Below are 17,107 nucleotides of genomic sequence, written 5' to 3'. Positions count from 1 at the left end.
ATGGTACTCAAACCAGGAAATTCTAGCTGCAACTTTGGTTGTACATATTTACTTGTATTTCTGTTTCCCTCTAGTTGAGTCTAAGTTTTTCAAGGGTACCATCTTTACGTCTCTTGTGCTTACTGTATTACTTGGTGTAACAGGGTAAAAACTAAATGCTATTAAACAACAAAAAACAGAATTCCTCTTAGAGTGAAGCTACTTTTGTTTGGAAAATGCTGAATGGGAAACTTGAAGTGTGGAAAATAAATCCTATGGGCATGGTCTGGAAGAGGTAGAGGCTCCACTGCTGTGCACAAATAAAGAGGAATTTAGGGAACAGGCAAGAGAGGAGAAGGATGTGAGTAAAGAAGGGCTGAGCAAAATACCTGAGCATGGAGACTGCTGATTAAGGTGATGAGAGTAATTATTCCTCAGCTGCTCCCACCCCACGCACAAAAATCCCAGAGAGATTTTGTGAGGCAACTGTCGTTTGAAGCACAAATGGAAGAGGTACAGCAGCTGACATCTGAGCTACATCCCCATAGCATGTATATATAGCTACTTTATAAAAGTTGATCCACTACGTGGAAGACCAGATCTATGGACATTTTCCCAGATCTCTGTTCATGTACACCATACTGGTTGAAAATATCTGACATGTAAATCTACAAGTTAAGGTAAAGCGAATTGGTGTCAAATTTATAATCATATTGAGAAAGTTTCATTTTTTTATGTGGTGTTATGCTCTTGAATTGGAATTATTGTTTTCTTTTCACACATTTATGTAGAATCTTATTCTTAGAGTACGTAACTCTTAGCTAGATACTCCTGATACTAGCAAAAAGATAAATGTCTTGGTATCCCTTGTACACTGAAGGAAGAAGAATGAACTCCTGTCACTCAGGGGTTAGAAAAGAGGTTACTTGCCCAATCGTCTTTAACAATTTGAGAGATAAATTGACTTGAACTAGAAATTTAGGACTAAAGGTCAGGTCTTCAAGCCTGAACTAGTCCCTGGGAAAAGGGCTTTATGACTCCATTTCGTCCTGAGTATCTCATCCTCCCAGGGGTTCAGGTCAAGTAGATTCCTCAAAGGAGGAAGGTGTTCAAAATTCATTTAAGGGTTTATGTTACTTATCTGCTTCAAATTGTGTTTTTTAACACCTTTTCTGTGTAGTCACTTTATTTTAGCTATATCATTGAACTTTTTAAAAATTATCTTTCCTTTCCCCTTATTTCATTTTACTTTTTTTCCCTTAATTTATTTTAGTTTTAAAAATCCTATTCTATTTCACTTTTTATTTTTTTCATAAAATCTGAAATTCTTTACATATATTTATTCTTAATCTTATTGTTTCAGGAGTTATTAATAATGTTTCAAATTCTTCATATATTTGAATTTTACTTCTGTTTTTTAAAACATTTTACCTGCTTTTTAATTTCTATTGTTACGTTTTTAAAAAATTTTAATCTCTAATTGGGTTGATATTTTTCTGTCTCTTAATTTTATCTCAAATATTTCCACTGTACTACATAATCTCTCTCTTTTAAAAAAAATACACTTTATTATTTAGAGAAGTTTTAGGTTTACAAAAAACTGTGAGAGTTTCCTTCACCCGTACCTCCACCCCCACACACATACACAGTTCCTCCTGTTATTAACATGTTGCATTAGTGTGGTACTTCTGTTATAATTGATGAGCCAATAGAGATATATAATTTACTACAGTCCATGGATTATGTTAGGGTTCGCTCTTTTTGTTGCACAGTTCTATGGGTTTTGACAAGTACATTATGACATGTTTTCACTACTTCAGTATCATACAGAAGAGTTTCACTGCACTAAAAGATGCCTTATGCTTCCTGCTCCCCCTGAACCCTGGCATAATCTCTTTTTATAAGTGTGTGCTTTCTTTTCATTTTCCTTGCCCCATTTTTTCTTATGTAATTCTGTACCTTGGTTAAGTCTGAAAGTTTCAGTGATACCTGGTTATGCATTAAAAAAATATGATCCCTGGAGGCCTCCTTCATGCCCTGGGCAAGCATAGTCTCCTTAATGCTTAGAGTTTTGCAGAACTTCTATCTACCCGGAGACAAGGAGATAAATTGGAAAGAACGTGAAACCCTTACTAGGTGCGTAACTCGTTTTCCTGAAAGTTAGCTTCTGATAGACTTGGACTGTGGAAAGATTATGAAATGTCAGAATTCAGGAACCACCATCATGCCCCTAAAGGCAAACTTCCCCTATGGCCAGGAGGAGCCTAAAACATAAATGCATTCTGAGGTAACAGTGGTTTCCAGCATAATGTGTGAGTGTCATTGAACCCACTTTGCCTCAGCTTCTCTCTGCCTCCTGAACAACCTGTGCATTCCAGAAAGAAGAGGACTTACGCGAGAATGCTGAAAAGGCCCTATCACAAAAAGCTGGAGGATAGAAGCAAAAAGTATTTCTCTGGCAGCAAGTGAAAAAGGCTCTAGTAATTGAAGACATAAGATAGGAATTTTATATTATAGCATTGTATGAAAGCAGGAGGCCTAAGGCCTTGATGGTCAAGGATGGGTCAGGGTTACATAAAGAAGGGGCAGGGATACCATCATTATTGGTTTGAATTCCTAGGGAAATGAAGTCAATGGTAGCAGAGAACTCCAGTCCCCAGTCTAGACTAGTAGCATAGGAAGTCAAGAATAGTTTACTGTTTTACGTTGTCCAAGAACAGCTTTGGGGCAGCAATGAAATGTAAACAATCATACAGCAGTAACTGTCAAACAGCATAGGACAGAACTAGAGAAAAAGGACAACAGACCTGCAGGTAGTGATACCATCACCAGTAGGATTCCAGGAGAGACTTAATGAATGAGGCTTGAGCTTCTGCTACTCGGTAGATGGAAGCTATTGATTCTGTCTTTCTTAAGAAAATTAATAGGAACATACACAATTATTGGCGGGGATTAGAGGAGAAGGGTCTAAATTTGGCATTTGGTTAAATATGGCATTTATTCTAAAAGTATTCTGGCCCCCAAATATTAATACGAGTGTGTTTGTGGGTTGACTTCATTTTCCAACAAATACCTCTTGCCCTGAGGCTAATATTCCTTTGCTTCTCTGTTACTCCAGTGCCCCACTGGATACTCTTTTCCATGGCAATAAGGTTTCTCTGAATAGATGGCATGTTTTCCTACTAAGAAAATTATTTCTGCTTTTATGGCATCTTTCACCATTCACTCTGCGTATTTAAAGACCATAGATCCCTAAGCATATAAACATATGTTGAGACAAGCAGTATATGAATGGCACATCTCAGGGAAAGGAAAAATGAGGAAAAATAAAATAAATAAATAAAATTAAATGAATAAATAAAACGTATTTACATTAAAGGAGATAAAATTAAATTATATATATGCATAATCTTGCCAATCATGATGGTTTTAATATCTAATTACAGTTAGCTAGGGTGGCTCATCATTAATGATTACAGATGATAGTGAATATAAATCCAAATTTCAAATAGTTTTCCAATTTATTGGGTAAACTTATTGGTTTATCTTACTGAGTTGAATTATTTGACCTTGAAACATGGACAATGAAGAGCTCATATTTAAAAGTTTTCTATGATATTTTATGTTGTGTTTGTATTTTTTACTACTATTGATCCAAGATTTCTGTTCTAGTTTGCTAATGCTGCCAGAATGCAAAACACCAGAAATGGATTGGCTTTTATAAAAGGGGGTTTATTTGGTTACACAGTTACAGTCTTAAGGCCATAAAGTGTCCAAGGTAACACATCAGCAATCGGATACCTTCACTGGAAGATGGCCAATGGTGTCCGGAAAGCCTCTGTTAGCTGGGAAGGCACGTGGCTAGCATCTGCTCTAAAGTTCTGGTTTCAGAATGGCTTTCTTCCAGGACGTTCCTCTCTAGGCTGCAGTTCCTCAAGAATGTCACTCTTGTTGCACTTGGGGTATTTGTCCTCTCTTAGCTTCTCCAGATCAAGAGTCTGCTTTCAATGGCCGTCTTCAAATTGTCTCTCATCTGCAGCTCCTGTGCTTTCTTCAAAGTGTCCCTCTTGGTTGTAGCTCCTCTTCAAAATGTCACTCATAGCTGCACTGAGTTCCCTCTGCCTGTCAGCTCATTTATATGGCTCCACTGATCAAGGCCCACCCTAAATGGGTGGGGCCATGCCTCCATGGAAATATCTAATCAGAGTCATCACCCACAGCTGGGTGGGGCACATCTCCAAAGAAACACTCAAAGAAATCTAATCAACACTGATAATGTCTGCCCACACAAGATTACATCAAAGATAATGGTGTTTGGGGGACATAATACATTCAAACTGGCACAGTTTCTTTATAGAAATAGAGCTTTGGTTCTTAGTTCAGTCTAATTGATAACCTATGTATTCACTTAAGCAAGGATATCTTAATTGTAATGTGTACACTGCAATGCCAATCTGTAAGTGGGGATGCTGCTGTCAATTTTGCAAGTAAGGAACTTTCACTTTTACTTACTCTGGTAGATTATGTATCCCAGCAATATATATTCTTAATCTTACCCACTTTCCTTTGGGTATGAACCCATTATAAATAGGATTTCTTGAAAATGTTGTTTTTAATTAAGGTATGGCCATTTGAATTGGGTGAGTCTTAATTTCTATTACTGGAGGTTTTATATAAAGAGCCAGAAAGCCACAGAAGCCAGAAAAGAGAGGAAATTGCCACGTGATATAAACCAAGGAACCCTAAGATTGCCGGCAGCTAGCACCAGAATGCTACAGACTCCAGGAAAAAGTAAGCCTTGACAATATCTTGATTTTGAATGACTTCTAGCCTCAAAACCATGAGCCAATAAATTTCCGTTGTTATGCCAAAACCAGTTCATGTTATCTGTGATAGCAGATCTGGCAAACTAAGATGTGATATGCAGCAAGTTTAAAGGGGCACACAATCACATTATTTACTGACACAATGAGAAAAATTAGTGTGAAATCATAAGGAAAATATTACTAAAGCATATTTGTTACTGTTTTAATTTGCTAGACTGCTTAAAGCAAATACCATGAAATGAGGTGGCTTTTAACAATGGGAATTTATTAGCTTACAGTTTGGAGGCTGAGAAAAATGTCTAAATCAAGGCATCATTAAGGTGATACTTTCTTCCTGAAGATGGGCTGCTGGCGATCCTTGGATCCTCTGCCACATTGCGAGGCACATGGTGTCATCTGCTGGTCTCTCCCTTCTTTCCTGGGTTTCGTGCATTCAGCTTCTTGCTACCAAGCTTTCTCTCTCTTCATCTATATTTCATTCTCTTATAAAGGACTCCAGTAAAAGGATTAAGACCCACCCTGGGCCACACCTTAACTGAAGTAACCTCATCAAAATGTCCTACTTAAAACAGGTTTTCACCCACAGGAATGAATTAGCTTTAAGTAACATGATTTTTGGGGGTACATACAGTTTCAAACCAACACAGTTATTATTTGAGATAAAAATAAATGGAAGTTCTATTATTTTCTTACTACCTTCTTCATTGTACTGGAATGAACCAAATTAGAATATAGGATTTAATAATGCCTCTTCACACTTTTACTGCAAGGTTTCATCAAATCTTGCACAGAGAAGCTGTTTGTTTAATCCCTGCATTTGCTAAAATCAGAACCAAATTATATTGAGATAAGACTAGAAGCTTTCAGCAGCTCTGCCAATCAAATCACTGATTGGTTTTTTCTATAGACTTAAAGTTGGAGAAAATTATGATTCTAAATAAGACCTGCTCTAATTCTACATGAAACAGTTGCTTGAACTTCCCATTGAGAGCTAAGACATTAAATTTTCCTTTAGACAACTAATTGAGAGTGTTGGTACTCTGGCTGTCACTTGATCTGGGGGAGACTTAAATTTCTTTGGGCCAGTCCGTAAGATATGTCTTAAGTTGACTGACTTATCAGTGAGCTCAACTCCAGCATGGAAGGATTTCCCTGGGAACATCCTTCTCCAAACTAGCTAAATATTGGGTCAGATAATCGTAGTTTGACTAATCCAAATTTAGTTTAAATATTAGCATCCAGTGTGAGTACATAGACATTTTTGCTTTCTTTCATATTCAACATTCTTCCAGAGAATGCTGTCTCATAAATAATAGTTTGCTTCTATACTGAGCCTTGGGAGATGGGGATCATGAATATAAAATTTTCAACATGTTCATTTACTACTGATAACTTATAACATTTAGTAATTTTAAGAAACTAAGAATTTAAAATGATGTCCTTCATACTTAGAGTTTTGGCTATTTTTTTCACACTTGTAAAAAGGAAAAAAAGGAGTAAAAAGAAAACAGAAGAAAATAACCTTGGTGGTGGAAAAGAAAAATTGGTCATACTTCAACTGTCAACCCCTAAGGGATCTGCTCTAGCTCAAGGAAATAAACTGTTTTGGATTCAACTGGTCCAAATTTTGATACAATTTGTTACAAAATTTTTTTGTTCACTGTCTCAGCATCCATCATACTTTGGCTAAGCCACTTGAATCAACACTGACCTTTGGCATAGTTAATAAGCAGCTTTCCTCCTGGGGCAGTCTTCAACCTTGTATTTTTTTCTATGATTCTGTAGTTGAATTAATTTTCTTTGGGAGAGGATAATATAGGGCTTGGGTCTGAACTTAGATCTACTCGAAACTGTTATGTTCATTATCTGTCATCCAGTTTCCTAGGGAGAGTTGTGTCAACTTAAATAGACTTGCTATCATCAACAAAATATGGATCTGGTATTGCTGAGTAGTAATTTATGAAATAAATCTTGGGGGAGCATTACATATCTCAACCAGCAGGAAGCTGATTACAAATGAACATTTTTTTCTGCCCTGCTTATTAACTTCCTTAGGTTGAGCATTCTATACCAGGTAGGAATTATTTACTCTTTCTTCATTAACTCTTTGAATAAGTATGGTGAAGAGTGCCTGTCCTCCAACTTGCCTGGAAGTATTAGGGGGTTAATAAGATCTCTTACTATCTCCTTTCTTAACTGTTAAAAAATCATTATTATTCACTTTGTCTCTAGAAATTGCATTAGTAGACATTTTAATGTTTGCTTAATAAGGTACATGAGACTACTAGGAAAAAAATGTTAAGGAATCTTTAAAGCTAATATATGACATTTAGAGAAGGTTGCCAGCAATTTTATCCAAGTCAAATTCAATATACATAAAATAGATTGCTCTAAGAAAAAAATAACAGCTCACATAACAACTATGTGGATCAATTTTTTCAAGATTAAGATTTAGATATAGAGACCTAGTTGCCTTATCTACAAATGCCACAGAAGTCTAATTCACAATTGATATACAGGGACCTCATTTTTTTTTTTAATTCAATAAACCAAGACCCAACTGAGCAGGCCTCTTGCTGATTCTTAGTAATATGTCTTCATATGTTACATATAATTTAAGATATCAAATGCTGAGTTAAGATTGATTGCTTATCTACTGCCAGTTTTGTCAAAAGTGTTACCTCTGAGAGGGCAGGGATATGGAAAAAGTGACTTCCTAAGTTAAAACAAACCCTTTGAGTAAAGTGCAGTTTATTGATGAAGTATATACATTTTTAACACTTCTTTTGTTTTTTAAACTTTTTATTATGAAAAATTTCAAACATAATGTTAGTAAGAACAAGGAAGTGAAATATATCTCATTTGTTTAAATCTCTATGGTCGTAGTGATATTCAAAATATAAACAAACTTCAATGATTACTTTGGAAGATTCTAGGGAACCAACTCATAACCTTGAAGACTGATGAATAAAAAGAAAGAATCAAGCATTTTTCCACCTTTCTTATCAGAGCTGCACTTCAAGTTACATGACACCACTTATGAAGTATATTTGTTTAAATAAATGACTCAAACTTGTATGACATGAAGAGGGTGAAATAACAAAATTCACACTTGGAACTTCTACAGTACATAGAAAGAAGTAAACAAGAGCTTTAATAAATAATTTCAAGGGACAAATTTGGAGGAGGAATTTCCAGATAAAAATAAAAAGAAATGTAAGAGACACAATGATCAATTAAAAGATACGGGAAATATCTGGATCTTGATTTGAATAAAACTTTAAACCAATTTGAGTCATTTGGGGAAATTTGAATGCCATCTAAACTGTTTTAGGTTATTAAGGGATTGTTATTTTTTTAGATGTGATAATGACATTGTGGTTAAGGTTTTTGTTTTGTTTCATTTTAAAAAAAAGTATTCTTACGTTTTATAGATTCATGTTGATGAGGTCCAATTTCTACCTCTATTCCTCCAACCTAGTTCCTTTTTCTTCCCCTTTCATGAAAGTGTACAGAGGAATTTTTCATTGCTTCTTATTAATAACAGCTATATTGAGATATAAGCCACATATCAAATTCATCCTTTCAATGTGTACAATTCAGTGAATTTTAGTATATTAACACGGTTGAGCAACCATCATCACTATCTAGATTCAGAATATTTTCAACACCACAAAAAGAGACCCCAGATCCATTAGTAGCCACGCACCATTGCCTTTTTCTTCCAGCTTCTGCAGCCACTAAACATACTTCTGTGTCTTGAATTGCTTATTCTGGACATTTCATATAAGTGGAATCATACAATATGTGTTTTTGTTGTGACTGGATTCTTCACTAGCATGTGTTTCAAGGTTAATCTATGTTGTACCATGTGTCAGTGCTTCATTCCTTTTTATTGCCAAAATAATATTCCACTTATCCTATACCACATTTGTTTATACATTCATCACTTGATGGACAATTGTTATTCCATTTCTCAGCCACTGTGAATAATGTTGTATGAATAGTCATGTACACATTTATGTGTAGACATACATTTCATTCTTTTTGAGTAGATACCTATCAACTGAACTTATAAGTTATACTATTCGCTGAGCCTTATTATTGAAGGAAAAATAGCCATATTTGAGATTTAATAGGACATGTGAAAGAAGACTTTGCCAAAAATCTATTGAATACTATACTAGCAAATTAGGCAGTCACATAAAATTTGCATTAATTCTGCCTGGATCTAAGAGATATGACTCCATGCTTTGTTTATAAGTTGTAGAAGAACCATTACAAACAAACAAAACAATGATTTCTAAAACCACCTTGATTAAAGGAATGCACAAAGCACAAAAGAGTTTAGCATGAAAGTATAAAATAAGCATGAAATCCATTTGCCATCTGGTTTATTGTAAATATATTGGTTTACCCTTTTCTGAAGCCCCAAGTGAATTTCATAAATCTATTATCTGCAATATGTGACAAACTCCATGGCCATTCTGGCAATGGTAAACACATGGCTCCTTAACAAAACACAAATGAAAATGCAGAAAAAGGTTGAAATTTCTACAGAACCTATAGGCATTGTGTTGTATGAAGAAATAACTGTGAAATAACAATGATCTGATGTCCTATGAAGCTTTAAGCAATCTAGCTAATGTCATCGTCTTCAGTTGTAAATGCACACCACTGAGACTACCAAGTATATTTTGCTAAAAATCAATTAAGACAGAAAAACAGAACAGAGTTTAACAATAAAAAGATCATCGGTGTGTCCAATGCAATCTTTTTATCTCTTAGCCTTAATTCTACTTTTCATTCTTTACATGGTTATGTAAGCACATGATAAAATGAAAACCAATGTTGAGAAAGTCGCTTTAGCAGTATATTTCCTTAGCTTCATGATAGCTATTATTGAAATACATAACAAGAACTTCATATATAAGATATTAACTAAAATTCACAGATGCTATTTTGGTACTTGTGTCATATGTATGCTCAATTAAAACTCTTTGATGGGTCCCTGCTTCATTGTTCCCTGATTTCGTTAGGACTCTTTTCAGTTAGTAAACATTTAACTGCAGATAATTGTGTGAACTGTGAACAGGACTATTGAGTGCACTCATGAAGAGGTTTTTTTCCATATTAAGCTGGAGCTCTTGAATAATGAGATAGGAATTTATAGGCATTTATTGGCATTCACTCTTTTATTAATTTATTGTTTGTTCATTATAATTTTCTTGAGCCCATTAGGAACTTTGGAATGAAGACAGCAAATGCTGATACTGTTCTTTCCTTTATACCTTATTGCCTCCATCATACTCTACCGATATTTTCTTCCTCTCTCATAATTTTTGCTTCTTTTGAAAATCTCCTGCTCCTGGTCTGGAGCACATCACATAATGCCATTTTTACCAAGTGAATTTGCTTCCAATTTGTTCACTGAAGAGCAGAAAGGAAAGAATTTTGTCTTTAGATAGTTTTGACTTTAATCAGGGTTGAAGAAACCACTTGAAGGGGAGATATTAAAGAAATAAGAGAGACAGATATTTTCCAGAGAAAAATATATGCACATAGACATTCATACACACATAAAGAAAGGTACACAAATCAGAAATGTTCAGCTCAATGAATTTTTACAGAGCAAACATAACTATATCACCAGCACCTGGATCAAGAAACAGAATAACACAAGCATACAAAATTCCCTTCATTCACCCTACCAGTAGGTACAAGTTGCTGCATCACCCACAAGAATAATCACTAGAGTGACTCATAACCCTGTATCAGTCAGGGTTTTCTAGGGAAACAAAACCAACAGGAGAATATCTGTAGGAGATTTTATACAAATTGTCTCATGACTGGGAATACCCAAGTCCAAATTCCGCAGGGCAGGCTGAAAGCTGGGAACTCTGATGAAAGTTTCTGATGAATTCCCCAGGAGGAGTTGGCTGGCTGAAGTAGAGATGAAAATTCTCTCTTCTGATGGCTGAAATCATCACTTCTCCTTTTAAAACCCTCAACTGATTGCCTGAGACTTCTCTCATTGTTGAAGGCACTCTCCTCAGTTGATTGTAGATGTGATCAGCCATAGATGCAGTCAACTTATTCATGATTTAAGTCCATGAAATATCCTTATAGTAACAATCAGGCCACTGCTTGCTTAACCAAACAGCTGGACACCACAATCTGGCCAAGTTGACACATGAACCTAACCATCCCAGGCACCATATAGGAAAAAAAAAATCTATCTATCTATATATATATAGATATAGATATAGATATCTATATCTATATCTATATCTATATAGATATATATATATGTATGTACACACGCGCGTGCGTGCGTGCACACACACACACACACACAGAATGTGTTGTTTAGTGCCTGGCTCTTTTTGCTCAACCTTATGTTAATGAGATTCAGCCATACTACTACATGAAGTTCAATTGCTTTATTTTAATACTGATTAGTAGCTCATTAAATACTTTTCTACATTTCCTACATCTATGCCATCATTGATTGGAATTTTGGGGTTGTTCATATTTTTTAGGTATTACTAAATATTTCTACCATGAATACAATGTATTTTTTTAAGCAGGTAGAAGTAAGTGTACTCATTTCTCCTGGACATGACATTACCTGAAGTAGAAAATTTAGGTCACGGGTATTTAGTTTTAGAAGTATCCCAAACAATTTTGCAAACTGGTTGTACCAAGAGTGCATAAGAGTTAAAATTTCATCATGTCCTAGCCAGCACTAGATGTTTTCTACTTTTTTAATGTTAGCAATTTGGTGGAGGTATATTGATGTTTCACTGTGAATTGGAATCTCATCGTGACTAATTTTTTTTCTTTAGTTTATTATCCATTTGCATATTCACTTTTGTGAAATGTCTCTTCTAGTATTTAGTCATTTTTTCTATTGAAATGCCTGCTTTTTAAATTGATTTAAAAGAGTTCCTTACACAATATGAATACAAATCCTTTCCAAAATACATATTATAAGTATCTCCTACTATGTGGCTTGTCTTCTCACTCCTTAAGTGGCACTTTTGAGGAACACAAATTCTGGTTTTAATACAGTCCAAGTTGTCCTTTTACTTTATGTTTAGTACATTTTGGACTTCATATACAAAATCATTTTCTATTCCAAGGTCATGAAAATAGTTTCCTTTTTTTTTTCTAAAGGCTGTTTTTTATTTTCACATCCAGTTCTAAAGTTAATATTAATTGGTTTGTATTCTACAAAGTAAGGATAAAGGTAAAATTTTAAATATGGATTTACATATGAAAAATCTCATCTGTCATCAGCATGGAAGCACCAACATGCCTTTCAGTGGCTTTCTGCTTAGCTTCTTGGCTTCCCCCACCATGACAAAATGTTTGGAAGAGAAAAACTGGCCATATGTCAGGCTCAGTTCTCTGCCATTCCTTTCTCATCCCCCAAACACAAACTTTACTTTTCTGGTTTTATGAAACAATCAAACCTGTGATAGTTTCTCTGGTACCTAGCTGTGGTTTTCTTGAAGGCAAAGCCTGGATTCTCTGCATCTTTTTCTATATCCCAAAATTGACAAATTCCCCCTCCCACCACCACCACCAAAAAAAAGTAGGTGTAGACTGTCAGCTGAGCTCTGTGGAATTCCTCTGTATAAATCTGGCACCAGTCCAGTACAGATTACTACTTCTGCATTTTGATGTCTATAAATACATTTTTAAAAATCTTCTTTCCTAGTTTTTCCTGTGGTAACATTGGTCTATTCCAAACAACTGCATTATATTTGGAAAAAGAAATTTCAAAAAAATTCAAATACAAATTCCAAATTGTAACAAAAAAAAGGGCTTAATATAAATCTAGTTAATTTTCTGATTAAATAATACATAAATCTGAAAATATACTAAAAAATACAAAGCAGACTTAAAATCAGTAAAAATAAATACATTATATTTGGAAAAGTATATTCAATGAAGTAAAGATTTCAAATAATCTTTAATTATCATTCAAACTTATTTCTATCAGAGCTAAAATGACTGATGGTGATTATATTTGAAAAAAAATCTTTTAAGTCTGTTTTAAAAAGAAATATGTGTGAAAAAAAGGCCCCTGTGGCACCTCTTTATACTGGTGGAGAGCTGTGGGCTGATAAGTGCTAACTGCTGGTCAGGACAGGAAAAGCAGAGTCTAGAGGCTTCACAGGAAGGTCTGACAGCCTGCAGGGTCTCATTCTCAGGGAAAATCCATACACTCCTCCTGACAGCTGGGCCTGTCTGGACTGGAAAAATCTGATTGGGGTTGATCATATCTGGGGAGACCCTCTCAGAAAAAGGTAACATAGAGGCAGGGCAAGAACTAATTACAAGAGAAATTAGTAAATACCTCGAGGCAAATGACAATGAAAACACAACATATCAAAGCTTATAGGACGCAGTAAAGGCTGTGCTAAGAGGGACATGTATTGCCCTAAATGCCTATATTAAAAGAGAAGAGAGGGCAAAAATTGAGGAATTAACTGTTCACCTGGAAGAACTAGAGAAAGAACAGCAACCTAACCCCAAAGTAAACAGAAAGAAAAAAAAGGTAACAAATATTAAGAGCAGAAATAAATGAAATTCAGAACAGGAAAACAATAGAGAGAATCAACAAAACCAGAAGTTTGTTCTTTGAGAAAATCAATAAAATTGATGGACCCCTAGCTAAGCTAACAAAAGACAGATATATATATATATATATATATATATATATATATATATAGAGAGAGAGAGAGAGAGAGAGAGAGAGGGAGAGAGAGAGAGAGAGAGAGAGAGAGAGAATGCAAATAAAGGCAACCTGGAATGGGGAAGGGGACATAACTACTGACCTTGAAAAAATAAAGGAGATAATAAGAAGATACTATGAGCAACTATATGGTAATAAACTAGGCAACTTAGATGAAATGGACAACTTCCTAGAAAACCATGAACAACCCACATTGACTAGAGAAGAGACAGACAACCCCAAAAAACAAATCACAAGTGAAGAGATTGAGTCAGTCATCAAAAAGGCCAGGACCAGATGGCTTCATAGATGACTTCTACCAAGCATTCAAGAAAGAATTAGTACCAATCCTGCTCAAACTCTTCAAAAAAATTGAAGGGAGGTAAAGCTACCCAACTCATTCTATGAAGCCAACATCACCCTAATACCAAAATAGATAACGACACTACAAAAAAAGAAAATTATAGACCAATCTCTTTAATGAAATTAGATGCAAAAATTGTCAGCACGGTATCTGCAAGTTGAATCCAGAAACACATTAAAAGACATCATGACCAGGTAGGGTTTATTCCAGATATGTAAGGCTGCTTCAACACATGAAATTCTATTAATGTAATACACCACATCAATAAATCAAAACTGAAGAGCCACCTGATCATCTCGATTGATGAAGAAAAGGCATTTGACAAAATTCAACATCCTTTCTTGATGGAAACACTTCAAAGGATAGGAATAAAAAGGAACTTTCTCAACATGATAAAGTCAATATATGAAAAACCCACAGCTGACATCCTACTCAATGGGGAAGACTGAAAGCTTTTCCTCTAAGATCAGGAAAAAGACAGAGATGCTCACTGTCACCACTGTTATTCAACATTGTGCTGGAAGTTCTAGCTAGAGCAATTAGGCAAGAAAAAGAAATAAAAGGCATCCAAATTGGAGAGGAAGAAATAAAACTTTCACTCTTTGCAGATGACATGATTCTATATGTATAAAAACCATAAAAATCTATAGCAAAGCTGCTAGAACTAATTAATGGGTGTAACAAAGTGGCAGGCTACAATATCAACATGCAAAAATCTGTAGTGTTCTTATACACAACTAATGTACAACAGGAGAAAGAAATCAAGAAAAAAATTCCATTTACAATAGCAACCAAAAGAATCAAGTATTTAGTAATAAACTTAACAAAGGCCACAAAGGACCTATACAGAGAAAACTGCAAGAAACTGCTAAAAGAAATCAAACAGGACCTAAAAAAAATGGAAGAACATGCTAAGTTCATGGATTGAATGCTAAATATAATTATGATGTCAATTCTACCTAAACTGATTTGTAGATTCAATGCAATACCAATTAAAATCCCAACAACCTACTTTGCAGAAATAGAAAAACCAATAACCAAATTTATTTGGAAGGGCAAGGTGCCCGAATAACCAAAATATCTTGAGAAAGAGGAACAAAGTGGGAGGTCTCACACTACCTGACTTTGGAGCATATTACAAAGCTACAGTGCTCAAAACACCATGGTACTGGCATAAGGGTAGATATACCAACCAATGGAATTGAATTGACTGTTCAGAAATAGACCCTTGCATCTACAGGAAATTGATCTTTGATAAGGCAGTCAAGACAAAGCAACTGGGAAAGAGTAGCCTCTTCAGTAAATGGTGTTTGGAGAACTGGATATCCATTTCCAAAAGAATGAAAGAGGACTCCTACCTCATACCTTATACAAAAATTAACTCGAAATGGATCAAAGACCTAAACATTACTGCTAAGACCATAGGACTCTTAGAAGAAAATGTAGGAAAATATCTTAAAGATCTTGTGATAGGAGGTGGTTTCCTAGACCTTACACCCAAAGCACAAGCAACCAAAGAACAAATAGACAAATGGGATCTCCTCAATATTAAACAATTTGGTGCATCTAAAGACTTTGTCAGAAAGGTTAAAAAGGCAGCCTATGCAATGGGAGCCAATATTTGGAAACCACATATCAGATAAGGTTTTAATATCCCAAATATATAAAGTGATCCTACAGCTCAACAACAGAAAGACAAACAACCCAATTAAAAAATGGGCAAAAGACATGGACAGACACTTTTCTGAAGAGGAAACCAAAATGGCTCAAAAACATATGAAAAAATTCTCAACTTCACTGGATATTGGGGAAATGAAAATCAAAACCACAATGAGATATCATCTCACACCTACCAGAATGGCCATTATCCAAAAAACAGAAAATTACAAGTGCTGGAGAGGATGTGGACAAAGAGGCACACTTATTCATTGTTGGTGGGAATGTAGAATGGTGCAACCACTCTGGAAGACAGTGTGGCATTTCCTCAGGAAGCTAAGTATAGATTTGCCATATCACCCAGCTATTCCATTACTAGGCATATACTCAGAGGAACTGAAAGTTAAGACATAAACAGACGTTTGTAAACCAATGTTTACTGAGGCATTATTCATGATAGCCAAGAAATGGAAACAGCCCAAATGTCCATCAATGGATGAGTGGATAAACAAACTGTGATACATACACACAATGGAATATTATGCAGCTGTAAGACAGAAGAAAGACACAGAACATATAATAAGGTTTATGAACTTAAGGATGTATGTTGAGCAAAGTTAGCCAGAAATAAAAGGACAAATACTGTATTGTCTCACTAATATGAACTAACATTAATGAACAAACTTTGGGAGTTAAAAGCTGATATCACAGGCTATCAGGAAATAGAAAGAGGGTAGAGATCAGGCATTTGATGCTGAAGTACTACAGAATCTTCAGCAGGATTGACTGTACAGATCAAGAAATAGGTAGCATTAATACTGTGTGATGGTAGCACAATATTGTAAGTACATTGAGCAAAGATGTCTGTAAGCAAAGCTGAAAGTGGTGGGCTAGGGGCATGTATGACACCTGAGGTAAAGATAGAAGATCAAGAATGGGACTGTTTAACTTAGCAAAAACTGGAGTGGTCAATGATTGTGACTAAATGTACAAACATATAAATGTTCTTGCATGTGGGAGGACAAATAATGTCAACCATGCAGAGTGCTGAAAATTGGAAGTTATGGAGGTGAAATACAATCAAAGCAAACTGAGTCTATGGTCAACAGTGACATTGTAATACGCTTCCATCAAATGTAAGAAAGGCAATATACAAAACTAAATGTGTACAAGAGGGGGATATAAGGGAGGTATATGGAATTCTTGGTAGTGGTGTTGGTGTCTGATCCTACCATTATATTGTATTGTATGATATTTCATTTTTCTTTTTATTTTCTTTTTTATTATTCATTAAAAAAACTGTTTCGTAGTAATCAATATGTTGAAGTGCTGACTGTGGTGATAAATGCATAAGTATATGATGATACCGTGAACAACTGATTGTATAGTGTTGATAATTGTATGGTATGTGAATATAGCTCTATAAAATTGTAGGAAAAAATGTAAATAGGTATAAAAGTGCTGGAGAAGGGATGTACGTATTTACTTTGATTAGGAGGCAGAATGGTGTAGCCTTTCTAGAGGAAAGTCTGGTGG

This window comes from Choloepus didactylus, chromosome 10 (assembly GCF_015220235.1).
Source record: "Choloepus didactylus isolate mChoDid1 chromosome 10, mChoDid1.pri, whole genome shotgun sequence".
In the NCBI taxonomy this organism is placed as follows: Eukaryota; Metazoa; Chordata; class Mammalia; order Pilosa; family Megalonychidae; genus Choloepus; species Choloepus didactylus.
This window is presented reverse-complemented; position numbering follows the sequence as displayed.